This window comes from Nicotiana tabacum, chromosome 6 (assembly GCF_000715075.1).
Source record: "Nicotiana tabacum cultivar K326 chromosome 6, ASM71507v2, whole genome shotgun sequence".
NCBI lineage: Eukaryota > Viridiplantae > Streptophyta > Magnoliopsida > Solanales > Solanaceae > Nicotiana > Nicotiana tabacum.
In genome coordinates, this window is record NC_134085.1 from 187071225 (window position 1) to 187080216 (window position 8992).

The following is an 8992-nucleotide window of genomic DNA, read 5'->3' on the forward strand; positions in this document are numbered from 1 at the left end:
GGTGCAAATGCTATGTTCTCAATAATAGAAAAGATCATCTTGTAAATTTGATGCCAAGAGTGATGAAGGAATATTTCTGGGCTACTCTTCTCAAAGCAAGGCTTACAGGATATACAATAAGCGGACTCAATGTGTTGAGGAAAGTGTCCGTGTTATTTTTGATGAGCCTTATCCATCCTGTGAGAAGAGTGCTGAGGAAGATCAAGATGGAGAACCCTTACTAGTCCCTGCTAAAGTCATTAACATGACAAATGCAAAGGCAGATATGATGAGTCAAGTAAAGGAGCTAAATGAAGACAATGTTGCCTCATCTTCAATAGAACTAAGCACTTCAATTACAACCACTAAAGCTGAAGAAAGAGTGGTTGATGCAGTTCAGGGAACTCCTTTAGCACCTGAGAAAAGGACAGAGGAAAATCAGCCAAACATACCATCTTCTTCTCAGAATGAACCTCAGGTGTCTAACTGGAGACACCAAATCTCTCATCCAATAGACAACATTATTACTCCTCTAGACTCTGGAGTACAAACAAGGTCAAGAGCCAGAAATTCACTTGCCTTCTCAGCCTTTCTCTCCCAGATAGAACCTAAAAATATCAAGGAAGCCTTGAAAGACGTAGATTGGATTACAGCCATGCAAGATGAGATACATAAGTTTGAGAGAAATAATGTGTGGAACCTGGTACCTAGACCCCCAAATTAAACCATTATAGGAACCAGGTGGGTATTCAGAAACAAGCTTGATGAACATGGAATTACCACAAAGAACAAGGTCAGGCTAGTAGTTCAAGGCTACAATCAGGAAGAAGGGATTGACTATGATGAAACGTTTGCTCCAGTGGCTCGCATGGAAGCTATTAGAATTCTAATCACTTTTGCATCTCATATAGAATTCACCTTGTTCCAAATGGATGTCAAGAGTGCATTTTTGAATGGACTCCTTGAGGAAGAAGTCTATGTGAAGCAACCCCTAGGGTTTGAATGTCATGAGCACCCTGAATATGTGTTTAAACTGGACAAAGCTTTGTACGGGCTAAAGCAGACTCCTCGAGCTTGGTATGAAAGGTTGTCAAAGTTCCTCTTGGAAAATGGCTTTAAAAGAGGGAAAATTGACAACACTCTTTTCTTAAAGAAACGAGGAAGGAACCTGCTCATTGTTCAGGTCTATGTTGATGATATCATTTTTGGAGCAACAATTGATTCTCTGTGTGAAGAATTTGCAAAACTCATGGGAAGTGAATTTGAAATAAGAATGATGAGGTAACTGAACTTCTTCTTGGGCCTTCAAGTAAAACAGTCCCCAAAGGGTATATCCATTTGTCAGCAAAAATACATCAGGGAGCTCTTGAAGAGGTTTAACATGGAAGCATCAAATGTGATAGACACTCCTATTGCTACTGCCACTCGACTGGACATGGATGAAACTGGATCTCCTATGAATCAAACCATGTATAGAGGCATTATTGGGTCTCTCCTCTATCTCACTACGAGCATACCTGATATTGTTTTTAGTGTGGGGCTGTGTGCAAGGTTTCAATCAAATCCTAAGGAATCTCACTTGAAGGCTACCAAAAGAATATTGAGATATCTCAAAAGAACATAGGACTTGTTGATGTATTATTCGTCATGTGACAGTTTTAATCTGATTAGGTATGCTGGTGCAGATTATGCAGGTTATCTTATGGACAGGAAAAACACTTCTGGAATGGCTCACTTCTTAGGTTCATGTCTTATCTCTTGGGGAACAGGGAAGCAAAATTCAGTGGCTCTTTCAACAGCTGAAGCTGAATATGTAACAGCAGCATCCTGATGTACTCAACTTTTATAGATCAAGCAGCAATTGGAGGACTTTGGGGTACTAACTGAGAGTGTGCCCCTTCTATGTGACAACACCAGTATACTCAACATGACCAAGAATCCAGTTCAACATAAAAGGACAAAACATATTGATGTGAGGCATCATTTTTTGAGGGACAATGTGGAGAAAGGGCTGATATGTATGAAGTTCTGCAACACAGAAGATTAAATTGCAGACATTTTCACCAAAGCACTAAGTAGGGAACAATTTGAAAGAAATAGAGTGAAGTTGGGGCTTTTAAAGCCCAATTGAGAACCTGATTCATCTTTATCTGGCTATGAAAATCACCTTCAAGAAGTAACTAGCTAAAAGTGTTTTCTGGCCATGTCTAACTCACTTCAATACTGTTACAGGTAGACACGCATGATGAGTATAGAAGCTGTAGATGCAGTGCATGAATGATGAAAGAGGATTGATTCTTTAAAATAAAAGGTCAAGAACCTGGTTCTTGTACCAAAGGTTACTAGTTCTGTGCATCCTTTAATACACGTCTTTAAAATGGTACAAAAACACAACATCTTCAACTTTTCAGATCCTGCTGTCACGTCTCTTCATTTCAAATCATTCCATCTCCCTCTAAAACATTGCAATTCTTCATGCCCAACCGCCGTTTCAGAACCGGTGCATATTCCTCTCTCTTCATAATTATCCTCTCCTCTTAAAAACCCTATTTTCTGCTCTTCCTAACCATAAGTCTTACATTAGAATTTTCCAAAAGCATCGTCACACCACTTTTTCCAATGGATGAGACAACTTCCAATCTCCCTACCTCAGTTGTAACTCCTACTCATCAATCTATGGAGCCTTCCTCTCCCATTGAGCCTTCCTCACCCACTATTACTCCTACCGCTATAGTCACACCTTACCCAGTTTCCCAGTCTCTTCCTAATTCAAAAACCCTTAAAACTGCTGCTCCATTCTCCCTATCGTCTGAGGCTCCCACCAGTCAAAGACCAAGTGGAGAACAAGGTCAAAACCCTGAGGTCACAAAGAGTTCTGCCATCGTTGCTACCGATTCCATTGTGGTATTAGCACCATTTGAGAAAGAGAAAAATGGTGTAACCATGTTTGTGGTGTCTATTGATGGTGTACTGCATGAGATCAACTCTCAGAAGAACGAGGTACAAGGTGTGGGGGAATAAGGGGCCATTGTAACTATTGAAGGGGATGCACTAGCAGGTACTACTGGGGAATCACATGAGTAACTTAATCCCTCTCCGGAGGACCTAGGTCAGGGCTCTCGTTCCCAGGACAGTATTGTTCCTGCATTCGATGTTGTGTCCTTGGAAATTCAAGCACCTGAAATGAGATCCAGTGATGAAGAAGACCTAGATAATGTGGCTCTTGATGCATTCATAAGTAAGCGGAGGGTTGTGTCCACCCTTGAGTCTGAAACCAAACGACCTACTACCACGCTTCAAGTTAAGGTGGCCTATGATTTTGCCCTTCAAAAGAGCAAGAAGAGTAATAATAAGAAAAGGAGAAAGTTGGTGAAAGACGATGTACCTGTAAGTGATGAGGCGATCCCTGTAGTCGAGGTGGAAGAGGAAACCCCAGATGAACCCGATTCGCTTGTTAGACGGTCTTCGAAAAAGACGAAGCCTACTTCAATAGAGAAGGGATCAACCTCTAGGTCCAAAATGAAGGAGGTGGTGAGTGATTTTTCGATCTATAATGAGGATGTGTTAGTCAAATCCAAGGGAAAAGGAAAATTCAGTGGAGAGAAGTCCAGCAAATGCAAGTTTGAAATTTTTGAAGAACCTGGTTCTGTGAAGAGATTGAGAAGTGAAGTCAGCCTTGGCTCTGAATGCCCGAGGCATCAAAAAGTTCTGTTGGGTCGTACATTTGACCCTTCAATCTCTGAGATGGCGGGTATGCACCAAATTCTGGAAATGGTCGAGTTTAAACACTGGGTGCATCTATTTCAAATTGATGCACCTAAGGTATATGAGGATGAGGTACAAAGCTTCTTTGCTAGCCTGTTTCCCGTTGAGACTGACCACATTTGTGCTTTGGTCATTGGAGTAGACATCGTGTTTGATGTAAAGTTGCTTGGAGAGATTCTTAAAGTTCCTATAGCTGGTGTGTCCAGTGTAAAAGATGTGTGTCAGTTTAACTTCAGAAATGTCGTGGTAAAAGACAATGCAAACCAGAAGGGGGACCAGATCCATAAGAAAGCGCTACTCCCTGTCTATCAGCTGATGTTCGAATTGGTTACCAAAGTTCTATTGCCTCGAGCTGAGAGGAGGTCAGTGACTTCTAAGTCTAACCTGTTCTTGATGAAGCAGCGAGATAGTTTTACTCCTATGAGTCTGCCTGCTATTATGATTAAACACATGCAAAAGGTTGCCACCTTTAAAAATGGTAATCATGGCCTTCCCTATGGGTTCCTGCTTACCCAAGTGTTCAAATTCTTTGAAATCCCATTGGGGACAGGCAAGGTGGGGACTAGGAATCAGACTTTCTCACTTACAACTTTGGAAGAGTGCGAGTTCATAGAAAAGAATGGGGGGTAGGAAGTACATCAACCTTCTCACAGTTTATTAATGCTCAGAATAGTGCAGCTAAGGAAATTCGTTGGTTGAAGGCCAAGAATGATATCCTGGAAGGTCAGCAAGCCTAAGGGGTTCCGGTGTCAAATGATGAAGTAGCTCGTTTGACAAAGGAGAATGTTGATCTCAGGGCGCAAGTAGAGAACCTGAAAGTAGAACTGCTCAATGAGCAAAAGTCGGGAAATGCCCAAATATGCCTCATTCTACAAACGCTTGCTACAGCTTCCAAGCCCTTTACTCCTAGTGCCTCCTAAGTACCCCTTCAGTGACCAGTTTCTGGAAATGTTTGTTAAGTTTTCTTTGATGTTTTGGCAGATGTTTTTGTTTTCTTTTTTTTTATGTCATTGGGATGAAACACTACTGCTCCCGTTTTAAAAAGTCCAATATTGCCTTTCACTTTTTCAAAGCAAAGGCATATTAAAGTTTTATTAATATCAATCCTTGTTTTATTATGTTAGTACCCCCTTCTGTGTTTCTATTCTCTATTATGATTGTGAGCACATATATGGCATGACTTAGCTTAGCTGGACTTCTTTGTGCTATTATTATGTCTGTGTTTCTTTATGATGCCAAAAGGGGGAAAATAATATGGCCATTAGCTCAGGGGAAACACATGTGTTACTAAAGGCATAGAGTTAGGGGGAACCTGTGCGTAGACATGTGATTTTTGACCCTCCCCAAGATTTTTCACATTTTTAGCGTAAAATATTTAATTTAGGCCTAATATTGCTATTTCAACTAATTTTGACTCTTTTACTTTATTTTATTACAAGAAAATAAAAATTACAAAAAAATAGTTTCATTAATATTTTGTAGTCATTTTTAATCTTAAAAAATACCATAAATAGTTTTGTTTTAACGGTCAGTCTTATTTTAATAGTTATTTTACTTAAGTAGGATTAATTAATAAATGAAATCATATTTTTAGTCTCGTTCGCGGGGAAAGAATAAAATGTGGGTTCAACATCCCATTTTTAAGCCTAATTTTCGGACATAGCCCATAATTCCTAGGCCCATAGCCCCTAACCTAAAAACCCTATAAAACAAACAGGACCCTAGAGGGAGCGCCGTTTTTTACATGCTGAAAACCCTATCAGCTTTCTTCTTCTTCTTCGTGGAAAAACTAAGCTAAAAAAGACCTAGATCTCTAAGAGTTCAGCCGCAAAGGATCATAGAGGACCCCCCCTCCTGTTCTTCACCTTCTTCAACATTTGAGGATAGCAGCCATGACCATCTTCTTCAACAACAAAATCACAGATCCTAAGTCCTAACACACACAACCGTTCTTCATCAGCTGGACAAAACAAACCAGCGATAATGGCAGTCATTCCCTCTTAAGCTTCAGCCGCAGAAACTCTAAGTTAGATCATCTCTTTCACCTAAAAAAATGACAGAGAAATAAGCGGCCAAAAAGATCCCTCAAACTTAAGACTGAAGACCGCAGTTTCCTCCACCCTATCTCCATCGCTTCTCTCAACTTGGAGGGCAAACATCCACCACTGCTTCTTCTTCTCCGGTTGAAATTCCGGCAAGCTCGAATTCTAAGCATCTCAAAGCTGAGTTTGAGTTCGTGACCAATGGGATGAGCCGAGGTTGATTCTAGTTTGAGTTCGAGGTTTTCGTTAAGGTCTCCCGTCGCCGGCTTTTACTTGTATTTCCAAACAGAAATCGTTAAATACCATTGAAGGTAAAATGTTCCTGTGATCTTCTTCTTAGATATGTGATGAATTTGCAGCGTTTTTTTGTGGTTTATAATATTGTTAAATGAAGTAATTCCAGCTGTGAATACAATCTTTATTAACTCTATATTCAAATGGCTACTTAATAACTTTAATCTCTCTTCAGATTTCTGTTCGTTTTCTGTTATTTGTTTTCTATCCCTTTTACTATTATTCTTCTTCTTTGTCATTTTTGGGTTTATCATTTTGTTTTTTAAATAATTTCATTAGGAGTAGGATGAATTTAATGGCATAATATTACAAAAGGCATGTGAGGGTAGTAACTAGTAAAGTGTATGAAATGTGCATGCACTAAAAGAAAGAGGAAGTCGACTGTCCTTGAAACCGTTGCTGCCATGCTTGTCATGTTCAAGTGAATTTAAATGAATTTATGTTTGTCTGTTTGGTCTATGTTTTCCATGAATTTGTTTCATATAAATGTCTTATGGGGCCATGGGATTTGGATTTAGGCGCCTAATTTGGATTTAGGTGCATTTCTAAAAACAAAACTGGAGTATGCATTCGCACAACTTCGGCCAAATTTTCTTAATAATAATAAGGCATTATTAATTGTGGACACGTTTGCGATATGATTTTTGACGCACCAAACAAATGGTTATACATACGCGTGACCCGTTTCAAGATAATTTCCTAATTAAAAGAGGCAAATGCACATAGGTTCTAAAATCAGTAGTCAAACAATTTGTTTAAGCCAAGTATGATCAAAGCGACCTTGCTAAAACTACGGAATTCGAGAATGCCTAACACCTTCTTCTGGGTTAACAGAATTATTTTCCGAGATTTCTGTGTTCGCAGATCGTGAATAAAGTCAAACTTCCTCGATTCGGGATTCTAAACCGGTGACTTGGGACACCATAAATTATCCCAAGTGGCGACTCTGAATTTAATATGAATAATCCTGTTTCGATTGTCACTTAAATTGGAAAAAACTCCCTTATACCCCCTTCTCGGGTGTAGTAAAAAAGAGGTGTGACAGCTCTGGCGACTCCGCTGGGGATAAGAACCCAGAACTTCTGGTTCAGGGTTCAAGAATTCGAGCTTGTTATTATGATTTTTACTTGGGTTCATTTATTGTTAATATTGCCGTATGTTGTGAACCTTTTATGCTAATTGCTGTTTGTTTACCACTTTAATATTATTTGAATTGTATATAACTGTCTTTTTATGCCACCCCTCTCAGTCTTCTGAAAATGGTGCACACGTTCGCGTGGCTCGCTTTTTCTGTAGAAGTTATACCAAATAAAACGAGGCTGGGCCAGCAACAAGGTCAGGTAGACTTCAGTGCTCCCGGTATGTTGCCCCCTCTTCGACTCGAGTTGTCCGCTCGGGTAAGCCAGGTCAAGAACACAACCCCAGGTTTTAAACCTAGAATAACATAACCTTATGTCGGATCCCTAGTATGAACGTTTGTTTGCATCACGTATATTTGACTTAGGGGACTCAACACAGGGGTTGGGTCCGTCTAGGATAAGTGTACCCAAAAATAAAAGACCATCGTGATGCATCCTAAATGTGTTACATGTTATAATCTTCAAGGGTAAAGGGGGTCATTTGGCGGACCAATGAGGTTTGAGGGTAAATGAGAAAGAAAAGAGATTGAAGTATAAAAATAAGGCAAATAGGGTCCAGTTATAATTTTCTTTGACACTTTTTCAAGAAAAAAACAAAAAATTAAAATGAAAAAAAAAATCCAAAAAGATTCTGCACTTTTCCCATCATTTTCCAAAAATCAAAAAAAGGGGAAAAGAAAATCTAAAAAGAGTTTACATGTTTCATCATTTTTTAGAAAAAAAAATATATTTTCTCTAAATAGTTGTTCTTTTCAATTCTCGCCCGTATCTAATTTGCCCGGACTACGCGAACCTGATTCTCGTCTCTCGGGGCGTGATACGTAGGCAACCCACACAGGGTACGGTCTTCCTAGTGAGTCTTAGGTTCTTGGCTTCGCGGGGTCTTAGCCAAATTTTGTGTTTTTAGCCACATAAGTCATTTTGCAAAAATAGCCTCAACCATGTATTGCATGTGTCTAGTAGGGAATGTTATTGTCTCACATAGTGTTGGTTTTAGTTTTCTCATACAGGTGTGGATCTACTTACCGGAGTTTGAGCAAGACACATATCCCAGGATCACTGCATTCAGGAGCTGCCTGAGGAGCCTTTTTATGTTTTTGAGTCTATTGTTCATGTTCTACTTTCTAGTCCTGTATAGTAGTATTCAGTCATTTAGTTAATGCTAGAGTCTATCATAGTCTAGTTAAGTTTATCGAGTCTTTTGTTATTATTTCGTATTTTGTATTTGAAAAATGTATTATAAATCAAAACTCCAAAAAGATATTTTGCATTTTTATATTTCCATTAGAATTTTCTTTAGAAATACTACTCCTAGAAATTTAAAAAAAAAAAGAAAAGAAATTGTGAGATGGTTTTTCCTTTAAAAAATTAATATCCAGAACTCAAGAAAAAAATTGCTTTTATATTTTCTTTTAGTACATTAAGACTAAAAATTCAAAAAAAAAAAGAATTTTCTTTAGTACCTCTTTAAAGTTTTCTTTAAGATATTAATTCCAAAAATCCAAAAAGATTTTCTTTTGAGGTTCTGCTTTGGGAAATTAATGAAAAATGAATAGAATTTTTTTTTATTTTACTAGAACTTTAGGACATTGTACATAGAAGAAAAAAAAACAACATACTTTATCTTTGGTTTATCTTTAGAGTTTCTCCCTTAGGTAATCAAACTGAAATCCAAAAGCATTTTTATCTTTTTCATTTTTTTGGTCGAAATCTTTCTTTTGGGATATCAAACGAAAATTCAAAATATTTTTCTTTGGTTCATCCTTTATATTT

At 38.4% G+C, this 8992-nt stretch overlaps 1 long non-coding RNA gene across 1 annotated transcript; it reads left to right on the forward strand.

The window, feature by feature from the left end:
• Positions 1-5498: 5498 nt before the first annotated feature.
• Positions 5499-8412, forward strand: LOC142181526 (uncharacterized). The gene is made up of 3 exons (XR_012710178.1): positions 5499-6097; positions 7330-7439; positions 8217-8412. It is a non-coding gene; the product is annotated as an uncharacterized LOC142181526 (long non-coding RNA).
• The last annotated feature ends 580 nt before the right edge of the window (positions 8413-8992 follow it).